Source organism: Sarcophilus harrisii, chromosome 1, assembly GCF_902635505.1.
Source record: "Sarcophilus harrisii chromosome 1, mSarHar1.11, whole genome shotgun sequence".
Lineage (NCBI taxonomy): Eukaryota > Metazoa > Chordata > Mammalia > Dasyuromorphia > Dasyuridae > Sarcophilus > Sarcophilus harrisii.
The window spans coordinates 328,251,254-328,269,211 of NC_045426.1; positions in this window are offsets into that span (position 1 = coordinate 328,251,254).

The following is a 17,958-nucleotide window of genomic DNA, read 5'->3' on the forward strand; positions in this document are numbered from 1 at the left end:
GAAGAAGGTTAAAGTCTTTAAGTGCTTTTAGAAAAGGGCATGCTATGACTAAACAGCTAAGAAAATATTATGAAATACAAAGTGGTTAATTTTGGTTATATTAAAGTTTTTGCAAAAACAAAACCAATGTAACCAACATTAGAAGGGAAGCAGAAAACTGGGAAACATGTTTTACAACCAATGTTTCTGATAAAGACCTCATTTCTAAAATATACAGAGAACAGAGTCAAATTTGTAAGAATACAAGTTATTTCCCAATAGACAAATGGTCAAAGGATATGAAAGTAGATTTGTTTTTTTGTTTGTGTCATGTGGTTTTCTTTTCTTTTAAAAGATTTTCTTTATTTTTTAATTGTTTGAATTTTTTTGGTTATACATGTATATTAACTTTTTAAAATATACATTTCTTTATGAATCATGTTGGGAGAGAAAAATCAGTACAAAAGGGAAAAACCCTGAGAGAGAAAAAAAAAAACAGAAAAAAGAGGTGATTTACATGTGTTGATTTACATTCAATCTCCATAGTTCTTTTTCTGGATGCAGATGGCTTTTCATATCCAAAGTTTATTGGGATTGTCATGGATCATAGAAACACTGAGAAGAACTAAATGCTTCATAGTTGGTCACTGCATAATTTTGTTGTTGCTGTGTACAGTAACACACTGGTTGTATAGTTCTGCAGATTTCCAAAGTAAAAATTAAAGTATCTATAGACATATGAAAAAAAATGCTCTAAAACACTAGTGATTAGAGAAATGCAAATTAAACCAACTCTGAGGTACCATCTCATACTTATAAATTGACTTTTATGGCAGAAAAGGAAAATGATAAATGTTGAAGATTTGGGAAAATTGGAACATCAGTACATTGTGGAGGAGTTGTGAACTGATCCAACCATTTTGAAGAATCTGAATGCAGATGGAAGAATATATTTTTATTTTTTTCTTTCTCACAGATATTCCCTTTTGTTCTGATTCTTCTTTAACAACATGACTAATATGGAAATATCTTTAACATAATTGTACATGTATGACCTGTTTAGGTTTTTTGCTGTATTGGGAATTAGGAAGAAGAGAGTGAAAAATTTAGAACTCAAAATCTTATATAAATGAATGTTGAAAACTTAAAAAAAAAGAAATTAAGAGAAAATAACGAAAGGCAGTGTCCCTGACAAGTTAAAACTAACCCTGATTTGTGAAAATTTAAATGAGGATATGGGCCGGAGGTTTCAGCTCCTCCTGCTGAGAATATGACTTGATCTTGAGACTCAGCCCACTTCAGCAGTCTAGACAAAAGGAATCCATGTTCAACTGGCCCATTCTAGTTGGTCTTGTTCTTCCTAAGTTCCATCACGATAAACTCCAATGAAGGAGTAAAGGGATAGGGTTATTCTCCTTGGGGAAAAAATCCATCTATATTAGATTCTGTTTATACTCTAAATAGAAAGAAGGTCTCTTGGTTGGATTGGGTCCTGCCCAAGAAGGAGGAACATGTTCTTTAAGAATTAGAGCAACTGCTGATTAGAGCTAGGCCATAAAAGAGAAAAAACAAACAAACAAACAAACAAACCTGGATCCTAGTTTAATAATTGGTTATTAATGTAATAGCAAAATGATAATTTCTCTTATTGTGGCCAAAGAAGGAATAGAGAACATTATGAAATGCAAAATGGACAACTTTGATTACATTAAATTAAAAAGTTTTTGCACAAACAAAAATAACTGAAACAAGATTAGAAGGGAAACACAAATCTGGGGAAAAATTATAGCCAGTGTTTCTGATAAAGGTCTCATTTCTAAAATATATAATTAACTGTGTTAAATTTATAGGAATGCAAGTCATTCCCCAATTGATAAATGGTCAAAGAATATGAACAGACAACTTTAAGAAGATAAAATTAAAACCATCTATAGTCATATGAAAAAAATGCTCTAAATCACCATTGATAAGAGAAATGCAGATTGAGACAACTCTGAGGTACCCCCATGTGAGGGAGGATGTGGGAAAACTGGGATGCTAATACATTGTTGGTGAAGTTGTGAAAGATTCAACCATTTTGGAGAGCAATTTGGAACTGTGCCTAAGAACTATCAAACTGCATACCTTTTCACTCAGCCACTACTGAGTCTGTATCCCAAGGAAATCATAAAGGACTCACATAGACAAAAATGTTTGTAGCAGCTCTTTACAATATTTTAGCTCCAGGACTAGCATTCTATCCATTATACCACCTAGCTTCCATCAAAACAATAGCTTATTTTCCTTTTAGTTCTATGATACTATCTAATGCTGCTTGGTTTATCTACATGGATAAATACATGTTTGGATTATCTACATGAATAAAATATTCCATTCATATGACTTTCAGCTAGGGTATTCCATATTGCTTACATTAAAATAACATCAACAATAGCCACCATCACCAAAACCCAACACCATGGAGCATTTTTCATGATTAATTTCAAAGCTACATAAATGTAGCACACTTGTCTACTATTCATATATCTACTATATGCCATAGATAATATTTTCAACCAATATCACCAATTAGATAAATTACCTATAGTATATCATATCTAATTAAATTATCATCAAACTATATTAAAATTAGAATCTTATTTGAATTCATCTAAAATGTCAACTGTAATGTAAAATCAAACATTTGTTAGAGATTGGAAGTATTGTAAGAACATACTTAAAATCTGATATATTACCTTATAAATCTGATTAAGAGATCTAAATTGAAAAGAAAAGTGGAGAGTTGGGAAGGAACTGTCTATGCATATCTATCAAGTCAAAGTGCCTGTTCTCTTTTGAAATTCAAAGTTAAGATGTTGACCACAGGAAGGAACTCTTGAGGACAAAACATGGAGGAAGGATTTGAATAGTGATTACTCTAGAATATTATTTCCCCAAATGTATTTTAACATATGATATTTTCCTCATTCTATATTTCTAAAAATGTTACCTAAACTTTCTTGAGGTAGAGAGTCATGTCAAAAGACATGGGATATTATGTCAGTGTGAACATCTCTTTCCAAGCTAAAAATGATGTGTGTGTGTGTGTGTGTGTGTGTGTGTGTGTGTATGCTTTCAACAGAATTATTTCTGGAACACAAGCCTAAATTACAGAGTACATTATTAATATTAATGTTTTTCTTCAACACTTTGCTTCTCTACCTAAGAAAATAATTTACAAACAGAACAATAAGCCAAAGCAAAAATAACAGGGAATGGAAAGCAAAGATAAGTGAGGGAATTATAAAAAAGTGCCTCAAGAACTTAGATTTAAACTAGCTGTATTTTAATGTGATGAAGGAATCGGGGGAAATGATTAGTGAGTTCTTGAATGTGGTTTTTAAAAATTTTTGAGAATTCTTCAACTTTGGGTCACTGAACTTTGATCTCTAGATAAATTCCAAAAGACTAACAAAAGGATGATATCTAAGCATTTTGAAAGGAATTTGGTAATCATTGAATAGGAGTGACTTTCACCAAAATAGCTCTTATCTAACTATTTATTGTCTGGATAATCTATAAGGAGGTCACCTATTCAAAATTTTAAGGTGTCATATGGAAGACGAATTAGACTTGATTTACCTGGTCTCATGAGGGAGAACTAAAAGGATGGGTTCACATTTCAGAGAGGCACTTTTCAGATCCATATAAGAAAAGATTTCCTGATAATTAAGGTTGTCCAAAAGTAGAATGGGTCACTTTGGGAAATAATGAGGTCCACATCTTTGGGGGTGTTCAAATAGAGTTTTGATAGGATATTGCAAAATTTTCTTTGCAGATTGGACTAGGTAACCCTTAAGGGTTTCTTCCAACTCTTGAGATTCTAGAATCAATCAATCAATAAGTAGTTTAAGTGGGAATACAGAGAGAGAAATGAAATAGTTCCTGCCCTAAGCAACTTATGTTCTATGTGAAGAAACTGCATTTACACATAAAGATATACAAAATATATTGAAAGCAAATGCAAAGTAACTTCAATTGGTGATGATGTAGCATTTTAAGTTGGAGAATTAGAAAAGGATTTATGAAGTAGGTGGTTTTCATTTGAGTTGTGAAGGAAGCTTGGAATTCTAAGAAGCAGAGGTGAGGAAGAGGATGACATGACTGTGATCTCTAAGCACTGGTTAGGTTATGGATAAATAATGTTCTCCAGTGAATACAGATAAGTCCAACAACAAAGTTATTAAAGACTATATGCTGGATTTTATGCTAGATGCTAGAGATAAAAAGATAAGAGAGAAACAGTTCCTTCCCTCAAGAACTTTACACTCTATAACACTCTCAAGTAATAAATTCTTTATTAGACTTCAATACAATTTTCATGCTACTATAATTTGACATGAATCAGTTCTATACTATCTATATGTTAAAACTGGTCAAATCTAAAATGTCAAATAGAATACCACATCATACTTTTTCCAGAGGATAATAGTAAGCCCCTTGGAGAAATGAATCCAATTCCTCCAGGATGGTTTTCCAACAAATTTTTCCAAAAATGCAGTAGCATTCCACATCTGTGAAATCAAGCTAGGAAATCATGCAAAGTCTTCCTGGGGGGAGACCCTGGCAAAGAACGTCTCTTCAAAATAGTTCCCTTCCCTAGATACATTTTAGATGATATGTTTTCTTGCTTCTAATACTTAAAATTTTGCAATCAAATAGAACTTGCCCTTGAACAGTTTTTGATCAAATATGAGATATCTCTTTCCTTAGTTTAATGACTGTTCTCTTTCAGTCTGTCCAATATTTTTGCCATTATCCTTTTGGTTTCTGAGTGCCAGTTGGACTCTTGCTGTGTGCATAATTGTCATTTACCATGAATGGAGTTCAAATGTAGTCATTCTGGCAACTGTGAGAAATGGGAAATAGTACCTTCAAATCTACTATGGATGAGAGTAATTACTCTGAGGGAAACTCCCAAACACTGAGAAGGTTCTGGGAGAGGAGCTGGCACTATAGGAGTAGCAGAGTAGGAATAGGTAAAGGGAGCTCAATTTGTGTGCAGTCAAGTGAAGGAGGAAGATAACCATGTACTTTTCTGGTTTCATTTTCTTGCCAACTAGTTTCTAGAACACTGGAAGAATGAAAATATCTGTCAAAATACAAATGTAAGAAAAATTTAAAATTAGGGTCTTTACAATTTTTTAAAAATCTTATAAATTTCACCATCATGCAGGAAATACCATATCACTTTATACTTGTTATAGCTCTAAATGAAATTTATTTTTCTATTGTGATTGAAGCTAAAAACAGTCAGTTCTCCAGTCAATTCTGGAGTCAGGAAGATTCATCTTCTTGGATTGAGTGGCAAATTATATTGTGCTGCTTCAAAATCACATTTAAGCCATTTGGATTCTGATTTTAGTTTTTACTTTTGAATGTTGGAGGTAGTTTGCAGTGACTCTAGTTCTTTGCATGTCTTTTGTACTTTAGCCTATTTTTATTGCACATTCCTTTCAGCATTAGTTTAATGATTTAGTTTCTTTCTGGTCTTCTTCTGATCATTTTTTAAAACTATATTTTCCTGCCTTCAAATGACACTTCATAATGTTTTGCCACAGTTCTCTTTTATTGTCCTGACTCAGTTTCCCTAATTATCCTGTCCCAGTCTTGACTCAGTTTCTCTAAATGTTCTGCCTCAGTTTATAATTGTCCTGCAAAACCTCCCCTCTCTCTTTATCAGAATATTTGATAAGGATAAAAAAATATTATGTTTTAGAATATCAGAATGCCTCTCCCCATCCCAAACTATCAATATCAGAATGCCTGTTCCCATGTCCGAGGTGCCTCCCTCTGATTATGTCATTCCCTTCTCTGGTGGCTGACCCCATCCTGTCAGAGTCGCGTTTCTCTCTCAGCACTTTGACTCCAACCCTGCCTCTGTCTACCCCCTGTATCTGAGCCACGTGTATATATGTCATTGAGAACTCACATTGTTTGCTGGATTCTTGGAGATGATGGTCTCATTCAACCCTCGGACCAAACCATGGATCCATTTGGTCCCAGTAAATCTCTCCCTTTTAAATAAATTATTAAATATTCTCTAATCTCTATCTTGCCTCAGTTTCTCCGGCATTACAATAATTTCTAACTGGGATGCCCTTACATCTCCAATCAGGAAATTTCAATAATTTTAATGTATGATTCTGTGTTTATTACTTCTTTACTCATTGTTTCTTTTTTCTCTTCCACGTTCCTCTCCAGTTCAAACTCGTTTCATTTTTGAAAGGCTACCCATAACATTTAAACTGCACAAGCTTCTTTTTTAGTTCCATTTGCAAACTGTTTTATATTCTGCCCACAACTTACCTAAAAGTCATTCACTGCATATGAAATTGTCAGATTGTAAAATAAAGTTTCCCTTCTTTCTAATTCATTTTCTTCTTTTTTTTCTTTTTCAATAACAAGTACTTATTTTTTCCTTCCCTTTCTTTATCCAAATTAAAAGAAAAAATAAAATTCTTGTAACAAATATATTCATTCTTTCACAAATGCCATGCCAAAAAAAAAAAATGAATGATTCATCTTGCATCTTGAATCTATCAAGATCGTCATCAGTCCTCTAGGGTATTTTTTACTTTTACTTTGTGTGGCTCCAGTTCTTCTTTCTGGACTCTTGGTGGTTCTTAACGTTTAACTATTCAAGAGGTTTCTCTAGTGTTTTAAAGCTGTACCTGTCTACGTGATACTCTAGTTTAATAAATAATGTGAATATCATAAATCTAGATCTGGAAGGGACCTCAGAGATCATCTAGTATAATCCCTTCATTTTATAGATGAGGAAACTGAATCTCAGAAAGGATGTGATTTGCCCAATGTCATACAGATAGTAAACATCAAAAGGAACAGATTGAGCCTGAGTCCACATAATACCACTACCACCATGCCACAATTCAATGAACTCATTTCATTTCAACAAGTGTTGATTAAGTGAATGCTCTTTAAGTTACTGTTCTAGGTATAAGGGATAAAAAGACAAAAAGGATAATTATCCCTGTCCTCAAGGAGTTTACATTCATATTTTCAGGTTTCAACTTCTCTAAAAGGTAAACTTGTAGCTTTGTTAAAAAAGAGAAATAATTTAAAAAATAATAATAGTATATTAGAAGATAGAAGCTAGTGAGAGCCAGAGAAAAACTGGTGATTAAGACATGCTTGAATATAGTAAAGAGTCAGTGAATTGTAAAATGCTTAGGCTGCAATTTATTTATTGTTAAGCCATTTGTCAACATATTAGATGAAAAAACTTGGCAGCCAATATCTCCAAAGAGATATTTTCTGCTTTCCCTTTAAACTTTTTTTTTAATTGCAACTTGAGGAAGCAGGTTCCACTTCTTAAAAAAAACTTTTTTTTTTTCATCATTTGGCCCCCTGGTTGACTGTGAGGGTCAATTTCTGTCCTTCCTATGAAATCTCCCCCAGTCATATATTTTTAGGAATGGAAAATGTGCAAAAATACAAGTGTACATTTTGACAGATAATAAATAAATTGACATTTAGCAAAGTTTCCTGGAATTATAGTTTCTTGATGATACTAAGATTGTCCTACTAGAGAATGGGGCACTGCTTAGCCCAGGCTTGTGTGATAGGTCCTGGTTTTAGGTTTTTAGGGAACAGAGCAGGAAAAAAACCACTACAAAATTGTACAATTTGGGTGATATTGAATTATATATTTAGATAATGTGAAAAGTGACAGAAAGATTAAAAAAAAAACCTAAATGGAGGCAGTATAAGAGGAACACAAGCATGTCAATGTAACCTAAGATTGGGACTTGGCAAAATGTGAGTGGAGTGGTAATAGGAGGAGACAAAGAATTCAAGGGTAGTACATACTATGTATTTGTATTGGTGAAAAATAAAAAGAAAGAAACAATTATTTAAGTGGTTACTCTCTTCTTTCTCTCTGTCTCTGTCTCTTCCCCATCCCCACATATGTGTATACAAAATATATATCATATAATATTAATATTTCATTTGTATGTATGTATACATATATACATACACACACCAAACATGCTTGATATGATCAAGACTATAAAGGGAGAAAATGAGAGATGTTGGACTAGTAGGATAGAGAAGGACATGAAAAACCATGATGAGAACATGAGGAAGAAATGCAAGGAGTGAGGTGATATGATTCAAAAAAGAAATGTTGGAATTCAAGATAAGCCCTAAAGTGATAAAAATTAGTACACATTGTCTGATGGATACGAATTTGGGGGCTGTGCAGGAAGAGCTCAAGATAGAAATCAAAGTGAGAGAAAAATGGATCTAGGGTTTTCAGAACATGCACAAATATTCAAAAGTTGGCAAAATATTTGATTGTTGGTACCATGCTCCAGTTTTCTAGATGGAAGCCAAAATTATATTGGATAAAGAAAGCCCCTGGGAGTGAGCAAAGGCTAGTTCCCTGCAAAAAGGGACAGGGAGGGATTAGGTTATTAGCCAGAAAAGGCATTTCAAAATTAATCAGAAATGTTAAGAAGGGAAAGTAATGTTTCCTTTCTGATAAGTTGTAAGCAAGTAAAAACTTAAAGGCTATTAACAAGTTTGAAGAGCTGCTGGAGAAGAGCCAGAATGAATATGGCCCCAGAAGGCTTCAGATTCCAAGAAACAGTTCATTGTTTAATGAAGGTTCTTTTCTCTTTAGTTTTGATAAAGGAAAATCAAGGTTAAATTAGTAAGGATGAATATGAATAGCAGTTGACATTTTGTTGGAGAAAATCCTTTAATTCAACCTGATTCAAAAAGTATTTTTTAAAGTATTACCATGCACTTCATAACTGTAACTAACAATTTTGAGAACCAGACTAAATGAAATATGTCTACCTAGGTCAGGTAGCACAAAATGGTTGTATTAAACAAGTATCAGAAAAATGTGTCCCAACCCAGGTCAAGCACATTTTTTTGCCCTTGAAATCAACTTTGTAATTCAGGATGTAACAATAATTAAAAGGGTTGAATAACATAAGCAGTTAAGTGAGAAAGGGAAGTAGGTACTATAATGACCTTACTCATGAAAGGGAAGATAAGTTATGTTGGAACCCTTTAAATTTTGGTGTCCTGGTTCAAAGCCCCGATTGTCTCACACTAGCTTCGTTATATCCTTGATACACTTTGGTAAGTGTGGAGTAAAAAAAAATAGAACATAGACCCCATTCTTATGGAGGTTACAATTTAATAGGAATGATAAACATTCAAATAATTATGATACAAATGAGATTGAGAAAAGCCCAGTGAGAAGTATTAGAAAATGGCTTCAAGTTATTCAGTGAAGGAAAGAAATTATCCTGAAGGGTGATATAATTGTCCTTGGGAGTGTTATTGTCTTTTTATTTTATTTTAATTTATGCATTCATTTCATGATAATGGTGAGGAGAACTAAAAATTTTATATGATGCAATGAGAATTAAATAAACTCCAAGGTTCTACTTCACACTCTGTGTTAAAGAATATTCATAGTTCAATGACTTTCTGGACATGACTCCAAATTATTTTTTGGATTGGTTGGAAAATTCACAGTTCCATCAGCACTTTCTTGCAATTTTTTCAACATTTGTCTTTTTCCTTTTTTGTCATTTTTGCCAGTCTGATGAGTGTGAGGTCAAACTTTAGAGTTGCTTTAATTTGCATTTCTCTAAATTTTAGTTATTTGAAATGTTTTTTATCTGGTTATTGAGAGTTTCATCTACTTACTCCCTTCTGGTTTCTGATCCCACCACTTGACTGAGATTGACTTGGCTCCTGTCAAGGTTGCCAAGATTTCTTGGCTATAATTTTGATGACTTTTTCTGAGTCTTCATTCTCCTTGACCTCTCGGTAGATTCTGGCATCATTAACTCTTCTCACTATTAACCCTGTCTTGGTAATCTCATTCGCTTCTATGGATCCTGTTATTCTCTCTATTATTTGCCCTGGTCTCTTTTCTGAACTCTAATTATCCATTTCCAAGTGTTTGCTGGGCCATTGCCATTTAACTATCCCATGAGCATCTCAAATTAAATATGTCTAAAGCAGAACTCATAGTGGTCATATTTTTGGTGAGGGCCCACAATATTTCAGTTATCTCTGCTATTTTACATTTATCCTGCAGTTTTTTTTTTCTTTTTTTCTTTTTCTTAACCCCACATCCATTCAGTTGCTTATGGATCATATCTCCACATTCTTCTCTCCAGTCACACAGCTATTGTTCTGGTTTGGGTCTTCATAACCTTTTTATTAGACTATTCCAATCATTTTTAATTGCTCTCTGTGCTTATAGTTATTCTCTTCTTTAATTTTATTCAATTTAATTGTGAAGCACCCCCTAGTCAGTCTCTCTGCCTCAAGCCTCTTCTGTCTCTCATACATCCCCCAAAGTAAGTATTTTCCAATAATTTTCCAGTCTGATCAAATCACTCTCCTGTTCTATAAATACCAATCACTCCCTATTTCCTCTTGGAACAAGTACAAATACCATTATTCATCATTTAAAGCCCTTTAGAGCCTGGTTTCTTCTAGTCATATTATACCTTGTTTTTTTCCTGCAAGTACAGTATAGCAGCTGCTCTTGTTCCTCACATTTCATATGTAACTTTCCATCATGGTGTCTTTCTGAATGACCTGTAGCCTCTGCCTGGTTTGTACTTCTTCCATATTGCTACTCCTTGGAACCCCTTCAGAGCTCAGCTTAAATATCATTGTTTGGCTTGAAACCTTCTTGATTCCTTCCAGCTGCTAGTTAACCCCTCTTTTCCAAATCCAATCTAACTGATACTTTATTAACCAACAATCAATCAAGCCAACTTTTATCTGAATGACAATTTATATCTATATCTAATGATCTATTTGTGTGAATTATATATGTATATACACATTACACACACAAATGCACATCTACTTTACATACATGTACACACATGTGCCTAGATCTCCTTACATGTATGTTAAATAAACATACATTATATAATACATATATACCTATATCCTTATAAATAACATATACATGTATACTCATCTACTAGTGCATACACATCCTCTTACATATATACACCCCTTCCTGACTCCTATGGGCTATAAACTCCTTGAAGGCAGAGACTGATACACAGAATCATAACTCTAAAGCTCATAGGTACCTCGGATACCATCTGGTCTAATCCCCTCTTTTTACTGATGAGAACAACAAAGCCTTGAAATGGCTTTTTTCCCCCCTCAATTATATTTTATTTTTCCAAATACATGTAAAGATAGTTTTCAACAGTGATTTTTTGTAAGACTTTGTGTTCCAAATTTTTTTCTCCTTCCCTCCTTTATCTCCCCTCTCACCAAGGCAGCAAGCAATCTGATACAGGTTAAATATGGGCAATCTTCTTAAACATATTTCCATATTTGTCATGAAATGGGGTAGATTGAACCAAAAGCCTGTATTCTTTCTACAGGAGAACCCTAGAACATGCTTAATAAATACTTGTTCATTGATTGATTGATTACTGTGTAATCAATGCTGGGAGGGTGAGGAGAGGGGAGGTGTCATTGTGGAAGACACAAGGACTAAAACAAAATCGCCCCTGTCCTCAAGGAGCTTTATCAAGGTTCCCTATTTTTTTATTTTAGGACAAATCACACACTCTTGAATGTGACAGCTAAAACTCCCTTCTTCCTGGCTGCTTCCTTAATACCTCCCACTTCTGCTCTCTTCCATTACAGCCAAACTGTCACACTGACTTCCTCACAAACTCTATTTCTTCTCCTATCTCCATGCCATCCCACAGATGGTTCCCCCTTTCTCATCTGCCTCATACAAGTTGTAGCCTCGTGCATGGCCCATTTCAGGCATCTCTTATTCAGTGATGTCCCACCACCATCCACAATTGGAGTCCCCTCTCTCCTCAGATTATCTTGGATTGATTTCTCTTGTTAATGGGGATGTTAATGGGGGTATCCTTTGTTTCTTCCCATCTCCCCCAACAAGTAAAATGTAAACTCTTCAGAGACATACTATGGCCATTTTTGTTTTTGTATTCTCAGGACTGAGTCCAATACCCAGTGTGCAGAAAGCTCTTAATAAATATTTATTAAATGGAATCACCCACAATTCTTATTGAATAGTACCGTGTCCTCCATTGTCATCACAGAACGTGTTCTATCTAATGCTGAGATTTCCTAGGGGAGAATATGAAGTCCCACAGAGGGATGAAAATAAAAATACAGGCTGAGATAGAAACCTGGACATATGGTGATTGTTCTGACAGTTCATATCTATGTGTGTATGTATGTATGTATATACATTATGTGAGGAAGCCCAAGTATAGGAAAAGGTCAGAAGAAAGGGGTTAGTGTGGGGGCTTTGATAAGACCTCTTGAGATGGAGAATGTGAGACTGGAAACCTCAGTTTGTGTAGCTTTAGTTCAGGAGTGTATTTTTATCACATGCCATCATTTTGGAGAGTGAAGATGCTCACTCTCTATATAGAGTGTATACAAACATCACAGGTCTCTGTATTATATGGATATGTATGGGATGTACTGGTCGTGGCTTATGCTTCTCCAATCCCACAAATAAACTGGTCATGGTACAGTGGAAAGTGCCTTCACTTTGACTCTGGGGTCCGAGAAATTGGTTTCAAATTCTGTTTCTGTCTCTGATTAATCTTGTTAATGTCATGTAGTCTACCCTGTACCTCTATTTTTCCCTGGAAAGTGAAGAGTTTGAACTAGATGGCCCTTGAATCCCCTTTAACTCTAGATCCATCTCCTATAATTGTATGGAAGCTGAGCAGATTGAAGTAGGAGCTACCTGCCTGGGTTGGATTCCCATTCCTAAAGAAAGGTACTTTGCAGAGGGTTTTGAGCATGTGCGCCCTCATTGCAGATGACTCTCTAGGGCCAAATGTATGTATGGAACAGATGATAGCATAGCCCCACCAACTGCTGTGAAGGTACTTAAAGCAAAAAGAGCAAAAGAAATTCTGGGGTGTGGAGGGGGTTGAATTATAACCTCTGGCACTGTGGCAGGACTGTAGAATGCTGGGAGTGTCAGACCAGCATGGTGGGCAGCCATCCAGACTGACAGTTTTTTCCCTTCCTCAAAGGCTTTGGGAAAATGATGAGTCAAATAGTTAGTTGCCAACAATACTCTGGTCCTTGTAAGGCAATAATTGATGTTTAAATCAAAACGAGCTAAAAGAAGGACCATTAGTCATATATCAAGCTTTTAATTTTTCCTCAGCATAAATATTAATCATTGTCACTAGCATTATTATTTAATATGAACAAGCAATGGCAGAATTAATACTCCACTGCTCTGTGGCATTTAAAGGTTAACTGAGATAGAGAAATAAGCTTATTTCTGGTATTAGGCAAAGGCCTGATGGCAGCATCCTGTTAGCTCAAATTTGATATTGGGAGGAAATGTGGCACTTGTAGATCATTGAGCAGTTCATAAAAAAGTTTTCATAACCATAATATAGAAAGGATATTCAGCAAAGATACAAAAGCACTTAGTTTCTGCAGATGTGGCGTGTTATCTCCTCTCCCAACCCCATTCTGCATATGGAAACTAATCAGTCCATCAGGGTAGGGTGTGGTGATTCATGTCTCTTGGCATTTACCAAGTCAAAAGGGCACTGGTTCCATATGGGTGGGATCTTTTATTCCCATAGTACCCAGGAAGCCACATCAATAAATCAAGGCAGACGTGGTTTGCCCTACCTCAGGACCAATTGAGGTGTTGTCACTTTTTAGAACTTCATCCATGTGGATGGCCTGGTAGATATTAGTCTTCTTAGACCTGGAAACGCTTAGTTTCTTTTTTTGGATAGTTTATTTTTTTTTAAATTTTACTTTTTCTTCATATGTATGTAAAGGCAATTTTAAAAATTCATTTAAAATTTGAGTTTCACATTTTTCTCTTCTTTTCTTAGCTGTCCCTTTCCTGAGACAGCAATTCAATATAAGTTTACATATTCAGTCATATAAAACATATTCCATATTAGTAATGATGTGAAAGAAGCCATATAGTTAAATGAAAAACATGACAAAATACAGAAAATGAGAAATAGTATGCTTTGATTTGCAGTCAGACTTCATCAGTTCTTTTCCTGGAGGTAGATAGTATTTTTCATATGAGTCCTTTGGAATTGTCTTGGAATACTAAATTGATGAGAATAGTTACGTCATTCACAGTTCATCATCATACAATATTGCTTTTGTTATATACAATGTTCTTCCGGTTCTTCTCATTTTATTTTGCATAAATTCATATAAGTCTTTCCAGGTTTTTCTGAAATCTATTTATTCAACATTTCTTATAACATGGTAATATTCCCTTACAATCATATACCACAACTTATTTTGTCATTCCCCAAATGATGGGCATTCCATCACTTTCTAATTCTTTGCCACTACAAAGAGAGCTGGTACAAATATTTTTGTACAAATAGGTTCTTTCTTCCTCCCTTTTAAATCTCTTTGAGATACAAACTTAATAGTAGTATTGCTGGATCAAAGACTATGGACAATTTTATATTCCTTTAGGCATAGTTTGAAATTGTTTTCCAGAATGATTAGATCCATTCACAACACCTCCAAGAGTACATTAGTGTCTCAAATTTCCCACAACCCCTCTAACATTTACCATTTTTCCTTTTCCATCAAACATCTTCATTTCCATATTGGATTCAGCCTACTGGAAGCAGTATGACATTTTGGGAAGAATGATGCACTTGAGGGTCTCAGACTTTAAAGGATAACCAGAAAATTTTATATTTGATCATGGAAAAGAAAGGGAATCACTGGAGTTTATTTATTAGGAGAATGACAAAGTCTGATTCACTTTTTAGGAAGATTGCTTAAATAATGGATTAGAACATCACCCGGTGTGGGAAGAAATTTGTGGCAGAAAGATCAACCAGCAGGCTATTGCAATAATCTAGGTATGAAGTGATGTAAAATGCATTGGTCTGGTGACAACCAGAGGAGAGAAGGAGATAATTATGAGAGAGAGTTGATAGACCTTAAAAATATATAGAGTGTGGGGGTAGCTAGGTAGATAGTGGATAGGACACCAGTTCTGAAGTCAGGAGGACCTGAGTTCAAATCTGGCCTCAGACACTTAATGCTTCCTAGCTGTGTGATCCCCTGGGCAAGTCACTTGACCCCAATTGCCTCAGCAAAAAAAAAAAAAAAATTAAAAAATAAAAAATTTATACATATATATATGTGTAAATTTATCTATCTATCTATCTATAGAGAGAAGTGAAAAGTTAAGTTTAATTTAATGTCTAGGTTGTGAGCTTGGTGACTAGGAAGAAGAGATGGTTTGTGAGAGTTAAGGAGAGGGGAATATAATGAATTTAATTTGGGAGATTTCGAATTTAAGATGTTGTAAGGACATCTAGATTAAAATATAGTTAGACAGGAGAGACAAGAATGAAGAGATTAGATTTAGATAAGTAGACTTGAGAATCATCTGCATACAGATGATAAATGAATCAATGGGAATTTATGAGATTACCAAATGATAAAATATAGAGGGAAAAGAGAAGAGGGCCCAGAATAGCCTGAAGGATGTCGTGTGCCCTGGATGAAGCTCCAGGAAAAGATTGGGAAAGAACAGTCAGATAGCTAGGAGAAGAAGCAGGGAACAATGGCATCACAAGAACCTTTAAGGAGGAGAGTATCAAGGAAAGGAGGGTGATTAATAGTGCTAAAGACTTCAGAGAGGTCAAGAAGGATGAAGATTAAGAACATGCCATTAGATTTGGTCATTAAGAGATTATTAGTGACATTGGATAGAGAAATGTTGGTTGAATGGTGGAAAGATGGGTTGAAGGCAGACTTTGAGGGGCTTTAAGTCATGAAGAGAAGTTTATATTATATTATATTCTAGAGGCAACAGGAAGCTATTAGAATTTTTTAGGTAATAGAGTGAAAGTCAGACCTGTGCATTGGACAAATAATTGTTAACTGTGAGGCAAATGGATTGGAGAGGGAAGAAACTTGAATCAAGGAAGCCAATCAGCTATTTCTATAATTCAGGCAAGAAGAAGTAAGGATTTGAAAATAGGGTGCAACTATATGAGAGTAAAGGTGTTTTTGTTGCAATGTCATCAACAAATTTTTGTTGCTGATTGGATAAGTTGGATGCACGAGTGTGAGCAATCAATTATAAATGAGATTGTGAACTGGGGTGCATTAGAAAGAAAGGGCAGTTTGGTAGCAGTTTGGTTTTGGGGGGAGGAATAATGAATTTTATTTTAAATGAGTTTGAGATGCTTATAGGGCATCAAGTATGGAGTGTCTAACAGAAAGCTGATGATGAAGGGCTGGTACTCAGGAAATGGGCTAGGAAATGGAAATAATATATTGTATATAAAGTTCTTTGTAATGTTCAACAAATGTTTGTTAATTGATTAGCAATTCAAATAGGTCCTGTAACTGGGAGTTATTATTATGAATGAATGATGCATTTATTAGCTGTTTACTATCTGCAAAGCACTGTATTAAGCACTTGAGATAAAAACAGAAGATCAGAAAGTCTCTGGTCCCAAGGAGCTCACATTACAGGGAGGGGAGACATGAATATACACAAAGTTTCACCTACAGGATAGATGAAAAAGATTCCATGTCTTTTAGGAGATAGAAGCAAAGCAGATGTTAATCTAATGCATCTTTTTTTTAAACTATTATTTCTACTGATAAAATTGTATTAGTTTCTGATACCAAGTTGTTGTTTTTTTTGACAGTGCCTAGGACTTTGATGGCAAGTATTTTCTTTTCCAAGTCATTTGTCAGAAAAATAGGGAACTTTTCTAAAATATAGGTAACTCCAAAAACAAACTAAGTCTAAGAAAGGTCCAAAATAGTTGTATCAAACTTAAACCAACACAAGGGCCACTAATCCAAACATAAGATCTCTGAAGGCCACATATTGACTTAGTTTTAAGATGTAATATTACTTATGTTTTATTGTATTTTAAACATTTTTTCCTAAATACTTGTCAATTAGATTTGAATCTGGTTTAGGCTATATTGGAGAGTGCTGTGGAGTTCATGTGGGCCTTGAAAACATCTATCTAAGGCAGTTAAGTGGCACAATAAATAGAATATTTGTCCTGGGCTCAAGACCTGAGTTCAAATCAAGCTTCAGACACTTATTAGCTGTGTGACCCTGGGCAAGTCACTTAACCTCTCAGTTTTTTCAACTTTCAATGAGGATAATAATAGCAATATCACTTCCCAAGGTTTTTGTGAGAATCAAATAATATTTGTAATGCATTTGGGACAATGCCTGACATATCTAGTATGTACTAAATAAATGCTTGTTTTCTTTCTTTCTCCCTATCCCACCACTTGCTAAAAAAGTTAGCGGAACTTTTGACTTTCTAGTTAATTGTTCTGTCTTTGTCTTCTTGAGAACCTGAAAGTTATCTGGGAGTTGTGCTTTTTTGTAATGGTGGTGATGGGGACGATGATAATGATATCAACAGTGATAATTCAAAATTCTTTAAGGATTTTCAAACTTTAAGGATTATCAAATAATCTCTCTTAGTTAACAACCTTATGGGAACTGTTGGATATTGGTATATTTGATGAGACACTAGCATTTCTTATTCTAATAAATCTTTTGAGAAGCTTGGAAAGATCTATTAGAATTTTGGTAGAAAGAAGTAAATATAATCAAGAGGACCACAGAAATGATAATGATGATGAAGCCTATATAAATAATACTGGAAGGCTGAACAGCTCTGATGAATTGTAATGATAAATAGTATTCCCCAAAGAACAAATGATAAGACATCTCCTTTTCCTTGGTAGAAAAATGGGAGACTACAGGTTGTTGCATATGTTTCAGATGAGGTAGCAGTGTGGTTTGATTTTGCTTGTGTTTCTATTTTATAAGAAAGGATTCAAATGAAAGGTTAGGGTAGAGTAGAGTATGTATACATGCAAATGATTATG